Below are 27,807 nucleotides of genomic sequence, written 5' to 3'. Positions count from 1 at the left end.
TTCATCTGGAAGTGGATTTTTAACTGAAAATTGCCCTGAATATTTACTGCAGTTCTCTGCAGATCAAACAGACTTTCACATACACAAAAACAACAGTATCCAGTTTCTAATGTTCTTTTCCATAATATATGCAAAGAATGACTTATTACTTGTCACTTAAAAAAACACACATTTCCTCTAATGTTGGGCATTTCATAAAACTGTCTCTATAACATACTGCATGTCCATATGTAGCAATGTGTAAAAGTCTTTGGATGTCTCGCCATGATTTGCAGTATATGTGTTGGTGCTCCATGCCAACTTTCCATTCTCTTTACCAAAGAAGTTGTCTAAATTGTTAATACAGAATGTTTTAAACACAGAATGTCACCCAAACCTATTTTTCCCTAACATACTTTTAAAAGGGGAAAAGGTCAGAATATTCCAATCAATTGACGTACTCAATCTAATTTATGCACCTAGGAGCTCAAAACCATGCGTCATTTGACCATTTTTCATTTGTTTCTAGCGAGATTAGAGATAGATTTCTTACCGAATTTATAATCCAAATTAGGATAAAGAGAGAAAATAGATTATGGAAGTTGAGTAGCTGTTGCTGTATTTTGTTTGTTAAGGGCCAATTTTGGACACCTGGAAATTGAATTGGAAAGACTCTGAAGGAAAACATAGTCAAATCATTAACCCTTTCCACCTTATGAGAATAAATAGTAACCAGAGATTGGTAACCTAGAGCTATTTTAAGGAATATGGATTGCTTTTTGAGGACATAGCTAATGTCATTTTTCCAAAGTAGAATATTGGCCTTACAGAAATGATGGGAAAAATGCTAAAAATGGATTTTCACCACTTGCTGCTATTCCAAATGAGATGCTACATTTCCAATGAGTCTTCCATGGAAAAAAAAAAAGCAAGTTAGTGAAAATAAGAATTTCCATGTGTTTATGAAAGGACACCATGTTCTTGCCAGTAGAACTGGTAAAACTCCCCCTCCTCACCAAAAAAAAAGGATAACAACAACAACAACAATTTTTTAAAAAGATAAAAAGTAAAGAAAAAGAAAAAAAAAGCAAGGAAAACAACCAACACTGTGACCACATTGAAAAGTTGAATATCAGGTTTAGCTCTGTTAGAAAAATCTAAAGACATCCAGGCAATTTTCAGATGCATTTAAGGTTTTGTGTTTATCTGCTTTTTGTTTTATTTCTGTTTTATATCTGTTGCTTACAACAAAATGAGCATTGACATCCTTTAAAATCGCCAATACTTTTTACACAAAGAGAGTACGCCATAATTTTAAAATCTAAGAGTGTTTGTGTTACCCAGTCTAAGAACCCAGGGTTTAGAGTTTAGTTTCTCTAGGAACGTAGATTCAAATCTTTTCACCTCTGCCATCTATTCCTGTTGGTCACTTATCACTGTAAACAGGGGAAGAGTATTTGATTACGCATCAATAGAATGGCATGAGTTATAATTCCACCTTATTTTACTCAATCACCTATTGAAAGTCCTGTTGCTTCTATTAGGTACCCGTGTAACCTTGGGAGAGGCAGTTTTCCTGTGGATTTCTTGTCTTCCCTCATTTGTAACCTACTGGGTGGGATTAATTGATCTCCAGGGTTCCCTCCAATTTTAGTTGCTGATCTAAGCATCATCTTGGAGATCTGAATCAACTCTGTAACGAAGCAGGAAAGTTCTCATTTCTTTACACCACATCTGCTCAGTTCTAATTCTAGAACTGTGTGCTTTTCTTAAGATGTCAGGTGCCACAGAAATAGGCCCTTGAGAGGCAACATAGCTAAATAGTTAAGGGAATCAAGTAGAATCAGATTCCTAAGGTTTGAATTCTTGCCTCTGTTACTAATAGCTCTGTGACCTTAGTAAGTTATCGCATTTGTGTGTCTCTATTTTCCTCATTGTAAAGCTGGAAGAGTTCACCTCACAAAGTTAGGGTTAAGAATACTGTGTTAACATATGCAATGTACTTAGGGAAGTGCCTGGTGAGAAATAAGTGCTACATAAGTGTTTGCTATTATAATCATTCGCTCTTACAGAACTTGAGAAAGACGCTGAGAGCAAACATTTGTATTTAACACTGATCCTAAAGTACTATCCATTCATTGGAACTTAACATTTAATCAAAGCTTAAAAAATGAAATGGTGGTGATAAGATTATCGTAATTTGCTGATGATAGAGTTGTCTATTTTGAAAACGCAAGAGGAGTAAATGTTAAGCTATCACAAAGAGTAAAACATTTTTAAAAAGCTGTAGCTTTTCTGCAGAACAACAAAGGTTTAGAAAAATAATGGGGGAAAAAAGTTCCATGCACAATGAAAGCAATGTATAAAATACCTAGGAATAAATGTAACAATCGTTTAACAAAAGAAAAAAAATCTACCAAGAAACAAGATAGAAAACTTAAATTAATGGAAGGATATACTCTAGCTGTAGATTTGAAAACATATTATTATCAAGATGTCAGTTCTTCATATTTTAATATACTTCAGAGCAATGTACTAAACAATCTCACCTACTTAAAATATGTGAATTTTGTTATATGTAAATTATGGCTTAATAAAAAAAAAACTCCCTCATGTCCCCATGTGTTTTCAAACTGACAAAATGATTGTGAAATTCATCTATAAAAATAAACATTTGAAAAATGCCACAGAAATAATTTGAGATGCATTATTCTATTAAATAATAGTGTAAGTATATATTTGGAACCGAAAGGGGTATTCAGTTTAGCGGAAAAGAATGGATAGTTCATGACTAGATCCAACATGGTAGCCAGCCTCTGAGACAGCCTCCAGATACTCCTTGTCTCCCAATATTCATTCACGGCCTTATGTCTTCCCCTCAAACATCGAATCGTGCTGACCTGTGTAAAAATAGGATATGATGAAGATATACGTATGGCCAATAGACACATGAAAAGATGTTCATCATTGCTAATCATCAGGGAAATGCAAATCAAAACTACACTAAGATATCACCTTACACCCATTAGATTGGCAAAAACATCCAAAACCAAGAGCGACAAATGTTGGAGAGGTTGTGGAGAAAAAGGAACCCTCATACACTGTTGGTGGGAATGCAAACTGGTGCAGCCACTATGGAAAACAGTATGGAGATTTCTCAAAAAGTTAAAAATAGAAATACCCTATGACCCAGCCATCCCACTACTGGGTATCTATCCTAAGAACCTGAAATCAGAAATCCCAAGAGTCCCTTGCACCCCTATGTTCATCGCAGCATTATTTACAATAGCTAAGACGTGGAACCAACCTAAATGCCCAGAATCTGATGATTGGATAAAGAAGATATGGTATATATACACAATGGAATACTACTCAGCCATAAAAAAGGACAAAATTGGTCCATTCGCAGCAACACGGATGGACCTCGAGGGTATTATGTTAAGCGAAATAAGCCAGACAGAAAAAGACGAACTCTATATGACTCCACTCATAGGTGGAAGTTAACATATTGACAAGGAGATCTGATCGGTGGTTACCAGGGAAAAAGGGGGGTGGGGGGAGGGCACAAAGGGGGAAGTGGTGTACCCACAACATGACTAACAATAATGTACAACTGAAATCTCACAAGGTTGTAATCTATCATAATCTTAATAAAAAAAAAATAGGATATGATGGAAACGCATATTTGTGACTTTTGGTGACAGGCCGTGAAAGACATTGTGACTTTTGTCTTGTTCTCTTTTTCCATCACTTGCCCTGAGGGGGAAGCCAGCTACTATGTTCTGAGGATACAATCGAAGCCTCAAAGGAGAAGCCCATGTGATAAACAATTGAGCCTTCTTATCAAGAGTCAGAAGCAACTTACAAGCAGTTTGAGTGAGCCATCATGGCAGTAAATCTTCCAGGCTCAGTCAAGCCTTCAGATGACTGCAGCTTTGGTGACATAGTGACTGTAACCTCTTTAGAAAGTCCAAGCTGGAACCGCCAGTTAAGCTGCATTCAAATTCCTGATCAAGAGAAACTCTGAGATAACAAAGATTTATTGTTCTTTTAAGTCACTATGTTTGAAGTGAATTTATTATGAAGTAATAGGTAGCTAATATATATCTGTATAAATAATTACATGGATTGCATATGATTATATATATACTAATATATAAACATACATAAAGAATATATATGAATATATATTTATAATATATAAAACAAATATATATGAATAATATACAAGGATAAATAATCATATGGATTGCACATTGACAGGAATAGAGAGGCTATCTGATAATCATCTCTTGTCAAATATTAAATTACAGACATAATAGAGATATAAATTTTGAGAAGTATGAAACCAACAAAGTATTAGAAAAAACATATTAGAATGAACAATTTTGGATTTGAGGGCTTTTATAAGCGTTATATCCAAAGCAAATATCATAAAGAAAGATATTTACAGATTTTTAATCATTAAATATAAACTATTTTTGCATTAAATAGTACAATAAGCAAAATGAAAATGGGTTTATCTCAAGAATAAATGGCTGATTTGCATTATAAAATACATCTTTGAAATTATGATGTCAAACTAGGAATAGAATTCGATGTTTTAAACATACTAAAGACCAAAACAAATCTCCGAGATGTAAAAAGCTTACTAATGAAACATTAAAAACATTTCCATTTTAATATGTAACAAAACAAGAATGTATAACATTACCATTTTCGTTTAAAATTCTAGTTGGGGTTCTATTTTATTTTTTATTTATTTATCTTATTTATCTATTTACTTTTTGAGGAAGATTAGCCCTGAGTTAACTGTTGCTAATCCTCCTCTTTTTGCTGAGGAAGACTGGCCCTGAGCTAACATCTGTGCCCATCTTTTTCCACTTTATTTGTGGGAAGCCTACCGCAGCATGGTGTGCCAAGCGGTGCCATGTTCGCACCCAGGATCTGAACCAGCGAACCCCGGGCTGCTGAATCAGAACGTGTGCACTTAACCGCTGCACCACCTGGCCAGCCCCTCTAGCTGGGGTTCTAACTAAGGCACTTAAGAAATTAAAAACAATATAAATGGCATAAAAATGAAAAGGAATAAAATAAATCTGCCTCATTAATAGATGTTGCCATTTCCTATAAAGAAAAAAAGTGTAAGAAAATTATGAAAAGAGAGCTAAGCAATTTTGTCGGGATATCTAATCAAATAGAGAAATCAATTGCATTTCTAATCACCAGAGATAAACAGATAGGAAATTTAAAAAAAGAGATAACTCAGCAAAGCAACAGATATGTAGGTACAGACCTTACAGAAGATCTCTATGGAGAAATTTGTCAAACTTTATAGAGAAACTTGTAAATCTTCTCAGTAGATATTAAAATGTACCTAAATAAAACAAGAAAACTTTATTGATAAGAAATATCAACATTCTAGTAATGTTCATTCTACCCAGTTTGATCTATAGATTCAATGCAATTCCAATATAAATATCAGCAATATGTTGGTTTTTTTTTTTCTTTTTAGGAAGATCGGCCCTGTGCTAACATCTGTGCCAATCTTCCTCTACTTTGTATGTGGGATGCCACCACAGCATGGCTTGACAAACAGTGCATAGGTCTGTGCCCAGGATCCGAATCGGTGAGCCCCGGGCCGCCAAAGCAGAGTGCACTAACTTAACTGCTATGACACTGGGCCAGCCCCAATATGTTGGTTTTTATGTTATATTAAGGAGAATAAAATTTGTATTTGAGTATCAGAGAAAGTAAACATGTGAGTCATTGTTTTGATGTTGCACTGTTATTCAAAAGATATCACAGGCCAGCCCCCATGGCGTAGTGGTTAAGTTTGATGCCTTCTGCTTTGGTGGCCTGGGTTCAGGGGTTCAGATCTTGGGCACAGACCTACACCACTAGTTCTCCACGCTGTGGCAGTGACCCACATACCAAATAGAGGAAGACCGACACAGATGTTAGCTCAGGTATGAAATGTACAGTTTTGAAAACTACTGTAACCTTGCAAAGCAAATATCCATTAATTCAGAAATAGGAATTATACTAGTTTGCTGGAGCAGCCATAACAAAGTACTACAGACTAGGCAGCATAAGCAACAGAAATTTAAGGTGTTGCCAGGGTTGTTTCTTCTGAGTCCTCTCTCCTTGTCTTGTAAATGACCATCTTCTTCTCCCCGTGTCCTCGTGTGATCTTTCCTCTTTGTGTGCCTGTGACTTAATCTCCTCTTCTTATAAGGAGACCAGTCATATTGGATTAGGGCCCACCTGCATGTTCTCATTTTACCTTAATTAACTTTTTAAAAGTCCTACATCTGGGGGCTGGCCCGGTGGCCGCGTGGTTAAGTTAGCGCGCTCCAGTGTTTCATCGGTTGGAATCCTGGGCGCGGACATGGCACTGCTCATCAAATCACGCTGAGGCAGCGTCCCACATGCCACAACTAGAAGGACCCACAACAAAGAATATACAACTATGTACCGGGGGGCTTTGGGGAGAAAAAGGAAAAAAAAATAAAATCTTTAAAAGTCCTACATCTGAATATACTCACATTCTGAGGTACTGGAGGTTAAGACCTTCACACATAAATTTTGAGGAGACACAATTTAGCCCATAACAGAAATTAAAGATTCTCACATTCAAGTGAAAAGATGACTGTTTTTGTTTGACTCTTCTGATGAACAATTGATGACAAGAAAGAGGATTTTAAAGTTAATATTTTCCTTATAATTGAAAATACACTGATAGAAAGCATAAATAGAAATTTTGAATTATATGCCAATCATAAAGCCACTTTCAGTTTATTGTTAGACATCCGCAAGGTACAGATTATCAGAGGAAATATTACAAAGCCATTGTACAAATTTATATTTTAAGTTAAATTCAAACTTACGCAAAAGTGATTTCTATGAAAGTTAAATTGTCTTAGAAAAATTGTTCCTTGAGAATCATCAACTTTAAATGTACTAACATTTATATTTTTAAATAATCTATTTGAAATTTTTCCTAAAGTTTTCATACCCTATAAAATACTCCCAACAGCTCCAGTAACAATTGGGTCAGTAGAAAGATTCTTCCTCCAATTAACAATTTTCAAAAAATATTTGCAGGGGCCGGCCCCATGGCAGAGTGGTTAAGTTCTCACACTCTGCTTCGGTGGCCCAGGGTTTCGCTGGTTCAGACCCTGGGCGTGGACATGGCACCACTCATCAGGCCACGTTGAGGCAGCGTCCCACATGCCACAGCTAGAAGGACCCACAACTAAAATGTACAACTATGTACTAGGGAGATTTGGGGAGAAAAAGCAATAGCAAAAAAGATTTTGCAAATGTGCATTTGCCAAGAGCAAACGATGCTGCTTTCAATCGTATCTTATGGAAAACGGAGCTGTTAGATATAAATTGTAATAAACTAATAAGTGAATTTGCAGAAAAGTGAACCATAAAAATCTTATAATCAAGAAATCACATTAATAAAGTATTATTACTTAGTACGTTATATAAAATAATGACATCAAAATACTAATTTTATGAAATTTGTAAGTTTATATCGTTACTCATATAACACTGTTTTTCCTATTATGTTTTATAAGAAATAATATATTTTAAAGGATAAAACTTCATACTTTAGTAACTTCAATGATACTTTTTCTGCACTCTTTAAAAAGGTGCCCCATGTTTGCATTTTGTACCCTTGGGTCCTGTAAATTATGTAGCTAGTCCTGCCTGGCAGACCTGGGAGAGTATCAGGCCGCAAGGGAAGTTACTCTGAAATTTACCCCTAAATGTTCTCTTTACAAGTACATCAGATAACCTAACCTTGGGACACTGGTAAATTAACATGACAAAGAGATTTATGCTTTCAGAGAAATACAAAATAGATCAGGGCAGAGATATTTAAGAGTCAGAATGTCTCCACGGCCTGTAGGATTGACCTAATTTAAGCTATTAAAATATACATGAAAAAATTTACCAGTGAAAAGGAAGAGCTCTTCAGCCTGAAAACACTGAAGAAATCGAATCTCAGAAATAAATCTGGACAGAGTCGATCCACAGATGTTTCATTCCAGAGAAAGTCTTATTCAAAGGGCTTTGTGCCTACTCTGGTTCCATTAAACATGCTTCTGCTATTGTGATTTACTAAGCAGCCCTCTGATTTTTCCATTAGGGTTACAGGCTGGGACATAATTTGCCAAATGTGCTTTGAAGACTATTCTATTTTATTAGATCACTTGATAGTTCTGTTTCTTATCATAAATGAATAATGTGCCCAAACTGGTGTTATGTTTTGAATAGCACTGTTATTTTCACTAGCTAAACTTTAATTTACTTCCATCCTGAAACTATGTAAACCAAAGGAATTGATGTAAAATAATGAGACCAACCAATAAGAAAATTATAAATAAGATAACATTTATCAGTATTGATCATCTCCTTGATTTTGTTAGGTTATTTGTTAGTTTTGTTGGTTTTATTTTATTTTGTTAGTTTTATGTTCCTCAACGTAACTGTAATTAGAATAAAACTGAAAGCTTCTACCTAATACAAATTCTTAGAAAAACACTTTCCCTTCTAGATCTTATGAATCAGAATCTCCGAGAATTGTTTCTTTTAGCAAGTTACCAATTTAACTAGTATATAATCAGGACAGGAGAGATACAGGAATCGGTAGTTCGGAGCCACTGCCTCCTTTATAGGGACTGAATGTTTAGGTCCCCACGAAATTCATATGTTGGAATCCTAAACTCCAATATGGTGGGCGTAGAAGGTGGTGCCTTTGGAAGGTGACTAAGTCATGAGGGTGAAGTTCTCACGCATGAGATTAGTGCTCTTATAAAACAGCCTCCAGAGAGCTCTCCCTTCACCATGTGACAACACAGTGAAAAGACAGCTGTCTATAAACCAGGAAGTAGGCTCTCACCAGATACCCAATCTGCCGGCTCCTTGATTGTGGACTTCCCCACTTCTAGAACTGTGAGAAATAAATGTTTGGTGTTTAAGCCACCCAGTCTATGGTATTTTTGTTAAAGCAACTCTAACATATGAAGACAATATATTTCCCTAACTTTTCCAAATTTATAACATCCCGTCTGGACTTTATCCTATTTTGTATTCTGCTCTCTGCCAGTTTTAATGCTTGTTAAGAGTAATGGTATCAAATAATATAGCAGGTAGCTAATATATAATACATACCATTCAGTTAGTTAATAACAAAATTGAATTTAAATGGACAGGACCCATGGAGAAGGTCGTTCTTTGAAATAGAGAGTGAATAGGGACATGGTAGCATTCGGCCCCAGCCATCAAACCTAACTGCTTTTCCTAAAATTCATACTGAGGAGCTAATTTTGTTGTGTTATTCTTTTATTGAATATAGTCATTTTTTGTGGATAAAAAGATCTTGCAGTGGATGAAAAGCTGATAAAATGCAGTAGCATGAGTAAGCCTAGCCCTGCCCTGAGGTCCATAAGCCATGGGAAGAGTTTCCAAACTAGGAAGGAATAGATGTAGACACAGGCGCTAAGTATAGAATCAAGGATTGAAGGATAAAACTGATAAGATAAATGAGTTTGGGAAATTAGTAGGGAGAGTGGTCCTGTGAAAATGCCTGGAAAAGATGTTATTCTTTTCATTGTCTACCTTTCTGTGCCGTGATACATCCAGTCTCTGCTGTATTTAATTAGTGAAAAACTTTAGGTTATGGAACATTCACGAGATAGAAGTAAGATCCTTCAGTTCACAAATTATCAAAGCACTGAACAGCAAATCTGAATATTAACTTACCAGTGGTCTAATTCTTCTCTGATAAAATAGTGGTTTATTTTCTTAGGTCGTCTAATCTGACGGGGGGTATAGAGGTTGCTTCCTCAGCACTTTGGCGTATCATTTACAAAGACACCCCTCACCCTTTCTAGATGGGTGCTCAGCCAGAGATCTCATGTCACATGGTCATCAAATCACACCTGTTGCTATGTCCCAGGATTTAATATGACCTCCTCTCTTATTCATGGCCACCAAACAGGTATCGGATTAAGGACCTCAGAAGCTTATACTGCAAGAGTAGTAACTGAACCTCTCCCGTGGTTCAAGACTGAGATATTGCAAGGTGAACGCCAAACAGTAATTCAGGAAATGGAGACTGATGGAAAAGTCTTCTAAGTGAAAGAGGATGTAGAAATGAGAGAATCCAGGAGACAAAGGCGTGAGAAGATTAGGCAGATAAGCAAGGGAAAATAGGGGAAATCCTGGCAGCAGGCACTGTGTTCAGTAGCTAAACTTCACACGTTCTTCTTTTTAAAAGCACAGGACAGTTACATACCCAATGTGAAAAAAGTCTATCACTTTCCATACCAAAGTTATGGGTTTCTGTTAAGCACTCAGTCACCTCTCAGCATTCAACATCTAATTTTCTGAAGGAGTAGGGAAAATCGTTATCTAAAGGATGAATGGAAAGGGAATTTGTTCGCTTATCTATCTTAATAGTCCTCAGAATGATTACTCTCTTCAAATATTGATCATCTCTGTTTTGCGACTGTTTATATATGACAAATAAATTTATTGTGCCTACTCTTCTTAGCTCCAATTGTTTAAATTAGCATATCATTTCATTTTATAAGTTGAGTATCTTTAGTTAGTCCTGTAATAAACTTCCTGAATTACAGTAATAACATGACTCATGCCAGAGAGGGTGTATTTTATGGTTGTGTAGGGAAATTTTAAAGTTAGAAAAATCAATGATTGTTGAAATGAAGAGACAGGTTGGTAAAAACTACGGCACGATCTGTGTTTGCTTTTAAATGGCTCTGTTAGTAACAGATCATAAATTAAAATGTATAAAACATCATTCTATCATTTAAACTTCAAAATTAGAGGAACCTGATACAATTTTGGAAGTAATTCTAGAAGTGTAAGTACCTTTTAAAAATACATTTAAGCCCATTTTACTTCTTGGGACTATTTCTAATGTCATCTAACACAGACAATGAAAACTGGACTCCCCTCAGGCCAGCAAACAACATAAAATCTTTTAGAATTCTTCAGCGTTTGAATGGCATGGACTAAAATGGAATTATCTGGTAAAACATAAAAACCAAAGTTTTGTTAATATTTGTTTAGATTTTTTTTTCTTGCTTTATTCAGTCTCCATGCTGCTTGCTTCCAGGACAAGGATCCAAAGTCTAAGATTCCAGGGAAAGACTATTTAGCAGAATGTTTGGTCTCTTTAATAAATGAAAAGACAGGAAATAACATAAAATAGCACTATTACATGAAATTTCCACCATAGATTTCCAGCTCAAAGAAGCTTAAATTGAGAGTCCATTGGTCTGCATTTCTCCCCATTTTTCTATATGGGTGAGGAAAGGGTGGCCGCTGGAAGTATTTGGGACAATGACGAGTTACAGAATTCCCCCTTTCCTTTCCTCTTCATTAGTTACCACCTATTTTTCTCCCTCGGGATTCTATCAACATCTAAAATCTCCAGTCTCCCCTGTGACCAGGTATCCTGGAATTTCACTAACCTTTTGCCCTTCAACCATAGTGAAAGAATGTCTTAATTTCTTCAAAGAATGAAGTAACAACTTACAGATTATCTCTGTCAGCATTTCCTCTACATTCATTTTCATTTTATTGAAGTAACAATGAAATCTAATGCTTTGATGGACAGAGAAAAAGGACGGAACTTGCTTGTCAAAATCAGGCCTGACCTTTTGAAACAAACCAGGTCAGATCTTTGCACTTTGGATAGATCATTTCACACAAAAGCAAGACTGATATCCATATCATAGCAAGAACAGAATTATAACATTCCATCAAAGTTTTTTTTTGCTTTTTTTTTTGGTGAGGAAGATTGTTCCTGAGCTAACATCTGTTGCCAATCTTCCTCTTTTTGATTGATGAAGATGGTCTCTCAGCTAACATCTGTGCCAGGCTTCCTCTAGTTTGCATGCGGGATGCCGCCACAGTATGGCTTGACGAATGGTGTATAGGTCTGCTCCCAGCATCGGAACCTACGAACTCCAGGCCACCAAAGCAGAGCACATGAACTTAACCACTATGCCACTGGGCCAGTCCCCAAAGATTTTTTTAATGGGTTTTATTTCTTAGAGCAATTTTAGGTTCACAGCAAGATTGAAGGAAAGGTACCGAGATTTCCCATATATCTCCCTGTCCCCACACATGCATAGCCTTTCCTGTCATCACTATCTCCCCTAGAGTGGTATATTTGTTGCAACTGATGAAACTACATTGACTTTTCAAAAAGAATGTTTTGTACCCTATTTTTTAAAATAAAAGCTATATATGTTTAAGGTGTACAACATGATGTGTTTTTTTTTTTTTTGGTTTTTTTCTCTTTTTTGCTGAGGAAGATTATCCCTGAGCTAACATCTTTGCCAGCCTTTCTCCACTTTATACATGTGTCACTCCCTCAGCATGACTGTCAAGTGGTGTAGGTCCATGCCCGGGATCCAAACCCATGAGCCCAGGTCACTGAAGCAGAATGCACCAAACCTAACCACTACACCATGAGGCCAGCCCTACAGCATGATGTTTTGATACACATATAGATAATGAAATTATTACTATAGTCAAGCTAACTAACATATCCATCTCTTCACAATTACCTTTTTTTTGTGTGTATGGTGAGAGCACCTGAAATCTACTCTCTAGAGAATTTCCAATATTCAATACAGCATTATTAACTATAGTCATCATGCTGTATGTTAGATCTCTAGACTTCTTCATCCTACATAACTGCAGCTTTGTACACTTTGACCTACATCTCTCCATTTTGCCCCCCTCCTTGTCCCTTCTATGTGTCCGACGTTTTTTGATTCTACACCTAAGTGAGATCATGCATTATTTTTCTTTCTGTGGCTGGCTTATTTCACTTAGCATAATGTCCTCCAGATTCATCCATGTTATCTCAAACGGCAGGGTCTCCTTTTTTTAAGGCTGAATAAGATGCATATATGACAACTCCTTCATCTAACCATCCATCAATGGACACTTGGGTTTTTCCCATGTCCTAGATGTTATGAATAATGCTGCAATGAACATGAGAGTGCAGATATCTCTTCAAGGTACTGATTTCATTTCCTTTGTTTTATACCTTCTTTTTGGTTTTTTAAAGAGAGCGCTGTTTTCTATTAGAATATGTCAGTTTTTATATACAAATCACTATTTGTGTACAAAGGAATACTAAAGCAAGACAATTCAGTTGAGCCTTCAAGGCATATGTTCACTTGAGAGAATCTTAATATATGATCCCCTAGTAGAGTAAGTTTGCTTTGGCTCACAACTATGTGGCAACATATATCTAGCTCTTAGGATAGACCTACGATTCCAGAATTTCAGTCAAGCATATACAGTCATGCATTTGCTTTTGCTATAGGTTAATGCCATTTGTACTGACACTTTCTCTAAAGTGAAACTTTTCTTTTTTTGAAGACTGGCCCTGAGCTTACATCTGTGCCAATCTACTCCTATTTTGCATGTGAGACCCCGCCATAACATAACTTGATGAGCAGTGTGTAGGTCTGTGCCCTGGATCCAAACCCAGGAACCCTGGGCTGCCAAAGTCAAGCATGCAAACTTAACCACTATGCCACCAGCCTGGCCCCTAAGGTGAACCTTTTATGTAATAGAAATGCATTTCTTTGTCACATGGTTATTTACTGCAACCTTAATATAATGGAATCATAAGTTTAATGTGTTATTTAAATATTTTCTAAAACCCATTAAAATAAACATCTAACTATTAAAGTCAAAGGAGCATATTTAAGAACCATCGAAAATCACCTTGGGTGACATGCTTTGGAAACACAAGGGTAAAACATGATGCTAAAAACATCCTCATTGTCTTGGTAGATTCCCCATTCTGGTTTACGCTCACTCCACTTTCCTTAACTTTAGGTACTCCTAGGTTTGTATTTATTTGAACTGTTTTGACAACATGTCTTAAAAATTATAATCTGTGTTTTTATTTCCAAGTGATTGAAGAGATGGCTTAACTGGTAAGAACAGATGTCCCACTGTTTTCTGACCATAGAGGCAGCTCTTTGTTTTTTGTTCTAATAGTAAAAGTAGAAAAAAATCCTGAAATATATTATGCTAATATTTATTTTAAAGGGAAGTGCTGTTTGGGAGAATGATGCCTGTTTACATCAGATGGAAATCGTATTAGTACAGACACTTTTTTTTCTTCCAAGCTCTAAATACACTCTTGTTCAAAGGGCACAAAAGCATCACAAAAGCTTAGTTAGAACCAGACAATTGCACAGCTTTGCTTTTGTCTGACTCCATTTGAATCGGTTGACTTTTAAAATTGAATGAGAAACATTGTTTCCTGATGACAGAGGAGAGCATAAAAGGCTGGGAGTACAATATGGGATAGCATTACTCACCTTGGAGAACGCATATTCCAGGTGCTCTCTGCCCGATCATTCTTGTCACAGGTGAAGAGTTCAAATAATAGTAGCCCTGATTCCTGAAACGAATATCAGATGAATTTCAGGGGAGGAAAATCTTAAAGAGGAGAGAATAAGTGAGGTAGGGAAAGAAAATAAATGAAAATCGAAAGAATAAAATGAATAAGAAAAGTTTACGTTAAAAACAGAGAATTGCGAGGCACCCTTTGCAAAGATGATGCTAATCTAACCCAGCTAGTGGATTATTTCAGTTTTATCTTCTGAAACACTTAGGCTGAAAGTTATTCTTGATGATGATAATTCAAACCTCGCAGGGCCATTGCTCCAGGAAATATAGGGCTTCAGCATTTCATGAAATTTACAAACACTGTTGTGAATAATATTTGGGAAAATAAAATGGAAACAAATTAGGAAGCCAGGCCTTAGTTGTCAAGCACGTGAAACAGGTCATGTGAATCTTCAGAACCAAGCTGCCAAATCTTTTGAAGAGCTGCTATTGTTGGATCTTTTCCTGGTCTAGCCTCCCTTTCCCCACTACCCTCTACAACAACTCCCGGGCCTTTTACTTCATTTCCCGAGTCTGAGTATTCTTGCTGCTCCCAGTTTATGTAAGAAAGATTCAATCTCTGTGGCATCTTCTCTGTCCAATAGTACATATCTTCAGACTTTGCACTAGTCATTCCATGCTTCCACGTTACTGACTGCCTATGGATAACATCTCTCATGCATGGTAGAGGCACTTCTTCCTTCAATTTTAGTATTTTGGATGAAATATTACAGTCATTGAGGTATAGACTCTCAAGGTATGAATCTAAGACGCAGATAAGGTAATGAGAATATTTAGATCCCGAAAGTTGAAGATGAGAAGCTCTTTGTTTTGTCACTCATGCTAGCCATTATGCAGCTGCCTACAGAAAGAGAGTCAAGTAGTTAAAAGGAGAGTTTCCATAGTTAATGGTCCTGGATTGAAGCTCTGCTTCACAACTTACTGGTTGAGAGACTTCGGCTAAATTACTTACTTCATCTGTAAAATGGAAATAATAATTATAGCTACTTAGTAATATTGCTATGAGTCTATAATTGAGATAACACAGATAAAATACCTGGCATATTTTCTAGCATGTAGTAAGCATTCACTCTGGCATGTGGTAAGCTATTATTATTCTCTGTTGTTATGGTTGTTACTACACTACCAATAAGAAGAAATGGTGCTGAGTAAAGTGACCAATTTATATGGTGGTGGCAATGGGGAAGAGCAGACTAAGTAAGACAGGGTTCTGGCAGGGAACCGATAATGCACTCAATGAACTCAAAGGGTTAATTGAAAAGAGTTCAATCGAGGGACTATTTGCTGATGTAAGAGCAAGGGTAACACAATCATAAAGGGATGGTGAAATGCCCAGAGTCTTGCAACAGTAGGGAGCCCAGCTATAAACCCTGGAAGCCTGGAGAGGAGAGAAGAGAACGTTACGTTACTAGAACCCAGAGAGAGCTATAGATGTTGGAGAGGGGTCGCCCTGCAAAAGCTATGGTTAAAGAGTGACAGTCCAGCAAGAAAGTGGCATAGGGCTATATAACCACTCTCTGTTCTTCTGCTGGTAACTCTCACTGAGAGAGGACAGCCAGAAGCCAGAGAGCCAGACCCGAGGCTCTGCAGTTCTTGTAACTCTTGGGTAGAAAGCAAGGCAGAGAACGAACCTGGGGGGACAAGCAGAGAATAATACTGGTGGGCAAGCACACCACAATTTCAATTTATTTTTCAAAAACTTCAATTCTTGCCAGTATTATGAAAGCAGGATTTAATACTTGTTATGTAGAGTACCTCTAAAGTTGCTTTGTGGGGCCCTGGAACTTTGTGGATTGGAGCTTGGATCTTTGACTTACAACAATACTGTAGGACTGATATCTCAGAATTCCTGGGAGTATAACCTCCAAGTACTTATATTTTGCTTTTGAATAGTAAAAAGCCCAGTTTTCTGTCAAACAGGATATCATTCCTAACAAGCAGATTTTCTGTCAATGTATTAATTTCAACGATTCGATTTGAAAGTTTATATCAATAAAGTTAAAACCAGATATTACACAGAAATTCAATGTACTTCTTGGACATGTGTCCATTGTTTGAACCAAACTTACTGTAGAAGTCTCTACTATGACTCCAAGACTGTAGCACCTTTCAAATAAAGCTCTCCATTTTGTTTATTGTATTATTTCAAAATAAATGTGACATTTTGAAATAAATTTGGAAGTTTGTTATTAACTATATTATTATGAATATTTTACAGGTATTTTTAATCCACTTTGGCTGCTTGGACACTCATGTTGGGGTCTACTGGTAGCATTAAGTATGGAAAAATGCTGAGTAGCATTTAATATTTGCATTTTAAGTTGTCTCTCCTGAATCATCATAACTCATTTCAAATTGACTGAAAAAATTAAAGCTAGTATATTCATTACTCTGAACAGTTCATTAAGAAGATTCTAAGACATTAGAAGTCTTTTTTCTCCAAAAACTGAGCTTGAAATTTCTTGGAATGAGATATCATGTGTGAATAAAAAATTGTCAGCTCAATAGACTTCAGGGGAGATACAAAGTGAAAATGAAATTCACAACTATTAATACAAGTAAATATGCAAGTAAATATTTGCCGTTTATTAGAAATAATGAACTCAACTGCAACACGCAGAAAAAAAAATTGGGCAAGGTATGATTAAACTCACGTGCAAAATATTCCAAATAGCATGGCTAACGTCAACATCCAAAAATGTCATTCATTCCACACTCTCTGACCAAACCATGTCCCATTAAAAAACAAAAAATAAACAGTTCAAAGAGAAGATCAGGAAGCACTTGACATAATGATTCTACCACAATAAAATATTTACGATTGTCTCTTTCATTCAGGAAACTATTTGATACCATCATGGAGTGAATAAAGTTGGAAGCGCGGAAAGGGTATTGACGTCAACACATGCTATATTAGAGAAATAAATATTGAGAGAATGTTTAGAGAATCCCATGACAATGAAAAAAATGCACATTCACTTCAAACAAACGCATTAGGAAAATTTGACAGTTGATGCACTTTTTTAAGAAAAATGTTATTGGTATTAAGAAATAAAAATATTAACCTTATATTTTTATTAAGAAAGTAATCTTAAATATTGCTGCTTAATTTTTTAAAAAATCTATAAATTCCACATTCTCTAACCACTCCCACTCCACAATTCTGCCTCTACTAGAAACACCACTGATAGTAGTCCAATATTATTAGATGTTCTATTTCATTTATGCATTTATAGTTGTGTGATGGAGGCCAACACGACCATAAAAATTATCAGAAAGTATTGTGGAAAGTTACTAGGAGTCAAAGAAAACTTTGCTCTGTCTGTTTTTGAGGTGGCAAAGGCAAAAAAGAAATAGTAACTCAATTAATTAAAATCAAAAAAAAAATTGTGGGAGAGAAAAGGAATTCAGCGCTATGTAACTCTAGGTAGATATCATCTACCTAGATTATCTATTAGATTATCTATTACCTATTAGATTATCTCATCTAATTCCAATCTGGGCACTAATTCTTATGATGCATTTCTTCCTGTGAAGTGGCAGTTATCTTGGTATTGCAGCTGTCAGGAGCACACACTGTTTCTCCTCTGGTTTCTTGCTTTCAGGAACTGGATGACAAGTAACTCCTCCAAAAGAGCTCAGGGCTGAGAAACTGTCTTTCTTGTTGACCTTTCACATCTAGATGAAACATCCACTTTAAGTGATAAAAATTTTACTTGAAAAATCATGATGGATTCCAAATTCCTTAGAACTTCCCTGGACTGCAGTGAAGAAAAGAAATATTCTCTAAGTCTGAAGGTCTCTATTCCTTGGCTTCAAGGTACAGAAAAAATCTTACAGGAAACAAGCAAAATTCTTACTTTCAATTTGTGAATTCCACCATTTGAAATACATTCCTTTGGATTCTAAAGGAAATAGGTGAGTTTTCCAGCTTTTTTCAAGTGAATCTGAAAAAACTTCCCACAGAAACAAATAAATTTTGATGAGAAGGAGTGAAGTCAGACATAAATCTAGAACCAACCAGACTAGAGAGAGATATTCTGTTTGGGGCTTCTGGGCATCAAAAATCACAATCTGATAATCCCAGTAATGAGGGGAGAGGAGAGCGAGATCTCTTAAAAGAAGGATTTAATGATAAAATCTCAAGGTTAAAAAATATTTCAAAAGCACATTATACTAGCATAACTCCTGTTCATTTGTTGAATTAAAAGGAAATGCGCAGTAGGTTTCTGGGAAGAATTTTGAATCTCCCTCAATCCCTATATAGAAAACCAAAATGTTATTGAGAAAATTACATCTGAGTAAAGACACAAAGAAGATGAATGGATCAGTCACAGAAATATCAGAGAAAAGGGTAATCCAGACAGAGAAAACAGTTCCAGGAGGCCTCACAGCTGGAGGGAGCCTTGCGTGTCTGAGGGAGATTGTGGGGAACAGTGTGGCTAATGCAGAGGAAGAGAGCTGAGAAGCAGATGAGGTTGGAGTTCTCAGGGGGAGGCAGCTCATCCCTGGGCTGTGCCTCCTCCTCTGTGTGAAGTGGTGACTCCTAGGAAGATTTTAGTCCCTGGAGAGGTGAACTGTGTGTAACATGATCCCTCTAACTGCTGTAATAAGACACGTTTGTGTGACCTACTCCAAAGGAGCTAAGAAAAAGGACGTAGAGAAAAGACAAGGAACACTAAATTATTTATACTGGAATTTTAGGGAACAGGAAAAGGGAAAATTATGAGTTTTTTCTACTTTCTACACTCATGGTTGATTTCACTTATTACTATGACAATGCATTACTTTTGTAATAAGCACAATCCTATATATGCGTATGTATATATGTTATATATGTGTTATATATGTTACGTATATTTTTAACTTCCTGGATTCCAACGCACACGTGCTGCATAACCATCTCCAGTCACCATTCTAGTCACCCAGGAACTATGCTGTGTCCTCCCCCAAGTCAGTCTTCTTATTCTTGGGCAGCTTTTTTTATTAAACAAGTTTTCCTCATTCTAATCTACATTCTGCTTTCCTGTAACTTCTCTGCAACCTGTGCTAATTTTCATCATTAGGAGACACAGAGAACGGGTTTAATAATTCTTCTACAAGACATCTCCTCAGGTCGCTGTAGAGAGGCGCCGGAAGTTGGAGAAGCCGAAAGAACAATCAACACATTTCGCAACTTAACCAAAGTCTGGCCCTGCACAGTGGGCAGAAGTAACAGTGACAATAAGAGGAAGAAATAAGCAACGAAAGAAGTGGAGTGGGAACATGTCCTTATCTGGGATGTAAAAAGAAACTGCCTTGCATGTTGGGCAATCTTACCACATCATAGGTAAGTGATTGAGAAATGTGAGGTCCTGGTCAGCTACCAAGGGAAGCACCAATGAGGAATGATTGAGAAATTAAGTCAAGAGAGGACTTAACACCCTCTTATTGGTCTCAAGAATTATTTTTAGAAATGTTATCTCATATTTTCCATGCTTGTATTATTTCTTGACCTTCTAATTTTACACCTGACTGCCCTGAGTGGGTGTATGTGCACGACGGGTGGGGAGTTAAAAGAGGAAGTGGTATTTTCAAAGCACAAAGGAATAAAAACTTCCTAGACTCAAGTATAAGAAGCCAATAATCTCTCTTCCCACTTAATCATTCTGCTGCCGTTAAGTGGACTTACGTGACCCTCCCACAAATGGAAAAGCACTTAATAAATTGCAAACTATTATAGAAGTGTTAGTTAAATAAAAAGAAATATAACATCTATAAATAAATAAAGGGTGTATTGATCGTGCTTGCTAAGAAGAACCTCAAACGCATGGGAGATGCAGAAGAAAACATGAGAAGGCCTTTTGCTTATTTGAAGCCTTGTTTCTCGTAAATGAAAAGCTGAGCCTCTCACTGAACCCAAAGTATCCTGTCATCTTAGAGGATGCCCTTTATAATAAAAAATTTGATTCAGAAAGCATTCATTTCTTAGTTTATGTAAGGTATGGGACTGGAGGTATATAGAATGGAAAATATTTTTCTGTTTTCCAGAAGTCTCTCATGGAAAAGCACATGCAAACACTAAATGAACACCACCAAAACTACAAGTGCAAACCAACAGTAGAATCACAAATGCTGGTGGAAGGCAGAGTGATCAGAACAACATCAAGATCACTGAGATAGTCAATGTAGGTGGAGAGAAACTGTGAAAACTAAAAATGAATTCATTTCCCAAGAATGATGACTCTTTACTTACCAAAAAGTCACTTTTTTCCAAGCGAGGCTGAAACCCAGAAGAAACACAAGCAAAAGTCTAATATGTTCGTAGACAAGTATTATAATAATAATCACAACTACTATCTTAATGTTGGTTAAGCTCTTTCTAATTTCTAGGAATAGAGCTAAGTATTTGACATGCTTTAAATGAATTAATTCACTCAACAAACCAATCCAATTTGTCAGAGATTGCAATGGTTAGTAGAGAAGGAGCTAGCCCCAAACAAGGTCTGCTCGCCTCCACCGTCCAAGCGTTACAACCAACAGTCTCCAAATTGGCTGTGCAGATCTCTGTAGGGATATAAAATGACCTCTTGGGGTATGAGAAGAAAATATGAAAGAGGTTCATTTCAATTTTTGTGTTTCTTCCTTTAAAAATGGTTTTTGTATATATAAACTATATAGTTTATATAGTGTATAAATATAAAAATTTACATATACTGTGGGTTGTGCTTAAAATATGTAATGATCAGAATGTGCAATCTGAAAAGCTTGGAAAAGAATGCTTAAACTATTAAGCCATATGGCCCCAAAAGTTAGACCTACCAAAAAAGCCATATACAAATTTCTTTCAAAAATTCATTTCTAGAACACTTTTATCAATTTTGTTAGGCCAAATAAAAATCTTCTTGTAAAATTCAACTTCCATTTTGCATTTTAGAAAAATTGTTAGCAATTCTGCTATTGTAGTAACTCAAATCCCCGTAGATTAGACTTGCAAATTACAAGGGAAAAGGGACTAGTGGAGGCAAAATGATATTATCTAGAAGTTTGAATTGATATAGATCGAAACGATTTTAAAGACTGTTATAAATTGCAAGTATCAAATCTTTAAAATAGTCCATTTGGGGCCATTTAATATACATTTCACTTGATTGTAACATAATACATCAGGCAATGAGCAAAATGAGGACCTTCTTCATGATGAAATGTTTCCCTTCTGCTCAATATTTTCTGTTTTAAGAAAATAATCTGAACACTGTATATAAGAAAGATCTATCACAATGGATAAGTGTATACAGTAAGTGGCACAATAATAACAGCTATTATTATTGTACTGTATTAGTTCCCTATTACAAACCACCACAAATTTAGTGACTTAAAACAATATGAATTTACTAGCTTACGTTTCCAGACATCAGGAGTTGTAAATGGGTTTTATGGGCTAAAATCAAGGTATCTGCAGAGCTGTATTCCTCCTAGAGGTGCTAGGGGAGAATATGTGTCCTTAACTGTTGCAACTTCTCAAGGTCACCTGCATTCTCTGGTTTGTGATCCACATTCAAAGCAAATCACTCCAACCTCTGCTTCTGTCATCATTTCACCTCCTCTCACTCTGAGTCTACAGCCTAACTCTTAGACTGGGGCCACATCTAGGAGAATTTCCCTATCTTGGGATCCTAGCTTAATCACATCTGCAAAGTCTCTTTTACATTGTAAGGTAACATATTCATAAGTTCCAGGGGTTAGAACATGGCATCTTTGGGGAGCCATTATTCAGCATACTCCATGGTTTGACCTCTGGCCCTAAAGATTTCTGTCCATCTCACCTGCAAAATATATTCATCTCACCTCAAGATCCTCAAAATTCTCAAGCCATTATAGCATCAACTCAAATCCAAATCTCATATGTGTCTCATGAGCTCAAAAGTCCCAAATCCCAAATCTCACCATTTAAGTCATCTAAATTAGGTATGAATGAAGCTCTGGGTATAATCCATCATGGGGAAAATTCTCTCCATTTATGCCCCTGCGAAACTAGAAAAAATGTTATCTGTTCCCAAAATACAATGGTGGAGCAGGGATAGGATAGCAGTTAATAGTTAAAGATATTCCTCATGCAAAGGGATAAAACAGAATGAAAAAAGTAGTCACCAGTCCCGAGCGATTTCAAAACTCCAGGTGGGCAAACTCCATTAGGGTTGAAGGCTGGGAATAATCCTCTGTGGCTTGAGTATCTGTCCTCCTCTGGACCTGTAGCTCTGCTCTCTGAGTTGTCCTTCCTTTTTTTTTTTTTTTTTTTTTTTTTTTGAAGGATAGCATATGTTTGAGGCCAAGTAGTTTCATCAGCCTGCTTCTTGCCTATAGAATTTTTGGGGTCAGATAGGCTTACTTCATTTATCTTCTCTTTGTCTCTTTCAGTCCAAGCTGGTAGTATTTCTGTTGTATAACATCCTAAAAAACCTCGTGGGAGGTTCACTTCACTAGGCAAGAGGCTTCTTCACAAATCTTCCGTGGATAAACGCATCTGTATTCCCTGTCTCTACTGAGATGGTTGATGGGCTTCCTCATTCATGTACTTAATCTCTTCAAAGGACTGTTTATGTGATTGAATTCTGACCTTTTGGTCCTTGTGAGGCACTAGCAGAATCTTGTCCAGCCACATGCTTGGCTTTCTCTCCAGAGCACGCTTTTCTGGCCATGAATCTCCTAATTTTAATATGTTTTGAAATCTGGATAGGCTGAGAATTTCCAAAATCATCAAGTTTTGGTTCCTTTTTGCTTCTGAGTTCTTCTTTCAACTTACCTCTTTCTTCACATTTTGCTATAAGCAGCAAGCAGAAACTAGATTGCATTCTCAGCAGTTTTCTTGGAAATTTCCTCAGACAAATATCCTAACTCATCATTTACAAGTTTTGCTTTCTACCTAACCTCAGGACAAAATTCAACTACATTTTTTGTCACTATATAACAAGGATCTTCTTTCTCTCAATTTCTGATAACTCTGTCCTCATTTCCTTCTGAGCCCTCAACGGCAATGATTTAACGGTCATATTTCTACTAAAATTCTATTTACGATGATGTAATTATTCTTTAAATGATAAAAGTTTTCTCTGCTGCACTCCTTATTTCCTTCTGTGTCTTCACCAGCAGTATCTTTAATGCACATATTTTAACCAATAGTCTGTCTATGATCTCAGAATTTTCTAAGATGATACAGGTTTTTTCCTACCATGCTCTTCCCTATTCTCCCAGCCTCTGCCCCTTACCAAATTTGAAAGCCAGTTCTACATGTTTAGGTATTTGTTCCATACAACAGAACCCCACTTCCAGGTACCAAAATCTGTACACCTTTTGTTGAATGGCTACCATCTTCCAAGGTGAAGCTAAGCACTTTATAAGCCGCCTTAATTAATTATCTTAACAATTGTCCAAGGGAAACATTATTATAATTATTTTACAAATGTGAAAGTTTAATATGATTGAAAAATAATAGGCTTTGGAGCTAGGTAGATGTAGATTCAAATCCTAGCTTTATCACTCTTTAGCTTCATATTCTTGGGAAAATCATTTAATCTTTTAAAACATTCTGAGCTTCAGTTTCCTCAAAAATAAAACAGTGGAAATAAAACCTACCATGCAAACACATGTTCCTTTCCTACCCTTCTTACCCTTTTTTTTTCTTGGTGGTGACGGTGGTGGTGAGGCTTACATAAGATAATATATGTAATAACTTGCTCGGTGGGCATGTTATAGGAGATGTTATTCTTGATATTTTTCTATTCTGTTGCCATATATGGAATTAACTCACATGGAAAAGATTATTACCTGAGGGGAGTAGATATATGTGACCAGGATTGTTGTTAAAGCAGAATAAAATAGATACATTTAGAGAGACAGGCTATTATAGCTGATGAAGATTTCTGAAAGCTCTGTGGTGGTTAAAATACCTTTTACTCTCCATGTATTTCCATTGCTTTTCTTGAGAATATTTAATAGTTAGGATATCAGACATCTTGAATTGATTAGGGAAAAGATAATGGATTCAGGAAAGTCTTTATTTGATGAAAATTCAAACATGGAGGAGCTCTGTCTTTTTATGGAAATTTTTTTTTTTTCAAAGATTTTATTTTTTCCTTTTTCTCCCCAAAGCCCCCCGGCACATAGTTGTATATTCTTCGTTGTGGGTCCTTCTAGTTGTGGCATGTGGGATGCTGCCTCAGCGTGGTTTGATGAGCAGTGCCATGTCCGCGCCCAGGATTCGAACCGACGAAACACTGGGCCGCCTGCAGCGGAGCGCGCGAACTTAACCACTCGGCCACGGGGCCAGCCCCTTTTCATGGAAATTTATTAATACATAAGTGCCAATATCAGCTTGAACAAAGGAGAAAGTATTACAATCTTTAGTTAAAATATATATTCTAGTTATATTCTATCCTTCTAAAGCTGTTTCTTTGAGAAAAAAATACACACAGATGACATCAGCAACATGGTGGAGTGAGCTATTCCCCTTCTCTCTCCCCCTTTTGAACTACAACTAAATGGACATTCACTGACCAGTGGAGGAAGCCCACACAGCACAACAGGATGCCTGAGAGACACACTCAGCTATACACTTGAGGGTGGATGGACTGACCCTGCAGGAAGCGGCAGAGATAGGTGAGCATGCCCTGCTCTCCCCCGATAGCCCTGTGCATGTACATGAATGTTTTCCAGCCTGACATTCAAGGACCCAAAAGTGGGAACATGCACTCGGGTGACCATAGGAGGAGGTAGAAGGAACCCTTGCCTGCACTCATGATTGTTCTGGCTCTCCTGGCAGGGAGGGGTAGCCCACCATGCTCCTGTAGTGCAAAGAGCAGCCCTAGCCCGGGTCACAGCCAGGAAGCCTTGCCTACCAAGCACAGTGGCCGTATACAGAGCAGACCGTACACAGAGGCAACAGCAGATCTACACACTGGGGCAAGCACACCCTAGGCCCAAGGGAGCACTCATAGTGCTGCAGAGCTCTGAAAGAGGAAACATGTCCCGGGCAGCTGTGGGAAGAAGCCTGGCAGCCTTGAGCCCACTCAGGTTCACCTTCCCGGTGGGGAAGGGGAGTCCATAGGACCTCTGTGGTGCCAAGGAGCAGCCATAGCCCAGGTCTCAGAGAGGAAACCTGCCTGCCAAGCAAACCTCAAGCAGAGACTACAGCAGATCTACACACTGGGGCAAACACAGCCCAGGCCCCACACACCTAAGCACTCAGTGCTGTTAAGCTCCAAAAGAGGGAACCTGTACTGGCAGCTGTGGCAAGAGGCAGTGGCAGCTTTTAGCCCACTGGCGATCACTTTCCTAAAGGGAAAGGGGAGTTCATAGTGCCCCTGAGGTGCCAAAGAGTGGCCCTAGCTCTGTCCACCAAAGAAGCCTTGCGTGCTAAGCACAGTCCACAGAAGTGCCTGAACAGACCTCAGGCTGGAGCAAGCACCCATAACACCCCCGCAGCCTTCAACAGACAAAGCGGGGCCAGAAACTGCTCCTGCTTCCTCCTAGCAGTATCAGGTGGAATCTGCATCCTAAGAATACCAAAAATGCTCCAACAAAAGAATAGCTCATCAAGCACCATGAGAAACTGCAGCAACAATTCAGACCAGAGGAAAATGAGAATTCTCCAGAAACCAACCCTGAAGACACAGAAATTTACAACCTAAATGACAGAGAATTCAAAATAACCTTCATAAGGAAACACGGAAAGACAATTCAAGGAGCTCAGCAATAAAATGAATCTCTTCACCAAAGAGATTAAGACTATTAAAAAAAAATCAAGCAGAAATTCTGGATAAGAAAAGCCTAATTAATGAAATAAAAAATAACCTAGAATCATTAAGAAATAGAATGGATATTATGGAGGGAAGGATTAGTCTTCCAGAGGATAAAAATGTAGAAATTCTACAGGTGCAGGAGGAGACAGAACTAAGATTTTTAAAAAATGAAGGAATTCTTCAAGAAATATCCAACTCAATTAGGAAAAGTAACATAAGGATTATAGGTATTCAAGAGGAAGAAGAGGAGGGAAAGGAGCAGAGAACTTGTTCAAAGGAATAATTGCTGAGAACTTCCCAAACTAGGGGATGTTTCAGGATTTACAAATAAATGAAGCTAAGAGAATGCCCAAATTCATCAAAGCAAAAAGACCTTGTCCAAGGCACATAATAGTAAAAAGGGCAAAAGTTAATGATAAAGAAAAAATATAAGAGCAGCAAAGCAGAAGAAAATAACCTACAAAGGAAACTCTATCAGGCTTTCAACAAATTTCTTGGGAGAAACTCTACAGGCTAGCAGAGAATGGAATGACATATTCAAAATATTGAAAGACAAAAACTTTTAGCCAAGAATACTGTATCCAGCAAAACTTTCCTTCAGATACGATGGAAAAATAAAAGCTTTCACAGATAAACAAAAGCTGAGGGAGTGCATGGCCACTAAACCTCCCCTACAAGAAATAATTAAAGATGCCCTCACCCTGGCAACAAAAAGGCAAAGGTCTACAAAGCTCTGAGCAAGGAGATAGACAGACATGATCTGAAACCTGCAGCTCTCTACCAGAATAGGGAGGCAAAGATTCAGTTATGACTTAAACGAGGAAGGGAAATAAAGCATCAAAAGTAATGATAAACACTTCAACTTAGCCACAAACTATTAAATTAAAAACAGAACAATTTGTAACACCAATGACTCAGAAGAGGAGAGGAAAGGGAAGGAATGTGCTTAGGTTAATGGAGATAAGAGGCTATGAAAAAATGGACTATCTCATCTCCAATATCTTTCATAGAGTCCTCACAGTAACCACTAAACAAAAAATCAGAGGAAAGCCACAATTCGCAAAAAGAGAGAAAACTGAGAAGTCCCCCTCGGAAAACCACCAAAATGAAATGGCAGTCAGAAATACAAAGGAAGAAAAATGATGGAAACATAGAACAACCAGAAAACAAGAGATAAAATGGGAATATTAAGCCTTCTCATATCAATAATCACTCTAAATGTAAATGGACTGAATTCTCCAATCAAAAGACACAGAGTAGCAAGATGGATTAAAAAACAAGACCCAACAATATGCTGCCTCCAGGAAATGCATCTTAGCTCCAAAGACAAACATAGGGTGACAAGCTTAGGGTAAAGGGATAGAAGACAACACTCCAAGAAAATGGCCAACAAAAAAAAGCAGGTATTGCCATACTTTTATCAGACAAAGCAAACTTTAAGTGATAAAAGACAAGGAGAGACAAAGAGGAGTACTATATAATGATAAAAGGGACATTCCACTAAGAAGACATAACCCTTATTAATATATATGCACCTAACACAAGGGCACCAAAGTAC

At 37.2% G+C, this 27,807-nt stretch overlaps 1 long non-coding RNA gene across 1 annotated transcript; it reads right to left on the bottom strand.

The window, feature by feature from the left end:
* Positions 1 to 1,166: 1,166 nt before the first annotated feature.
* Positions 1,167 to 23,158, bottom strand: LOC102150289 (uncharacterized). Its single transcript, XR_287991.4, has 5 exons — positions 22,603 to 23,158; positions 14,382 to 14,464; positions 5,276 to 5,356; positions 3,845 to 4,002; positions 1,167 to 2,879 (listed from the first exon to the last, which is right to left on the bottom strand). It is a non-coding gene; the product is annotated as an uncharacterized lncRNA (long non-coding RNA).
* Between the last annotated feature and the right edge of the window lie 4,649 nt (positions 23,159 to 27,807).

The sequence above is a fragment of the Equus caballus genome, chromosome 11, assembly GCF_041296265.1.
Source record: "Equus caballus isolate H_3958 breed thoroughbred chromosome 11, TB-T2T, whole genome shotgun sequence".
Taxonomy (NCBI): Eukaryota; Metazoa; Chordata; class Mammalia; order Perissodactyla; family Equidae; genus Equus; species Equus caballus.
Note: the sequence above shows the minus strand (reverse complement) of the source record. Positions and strands in the feature narration are given on the sequence as shown.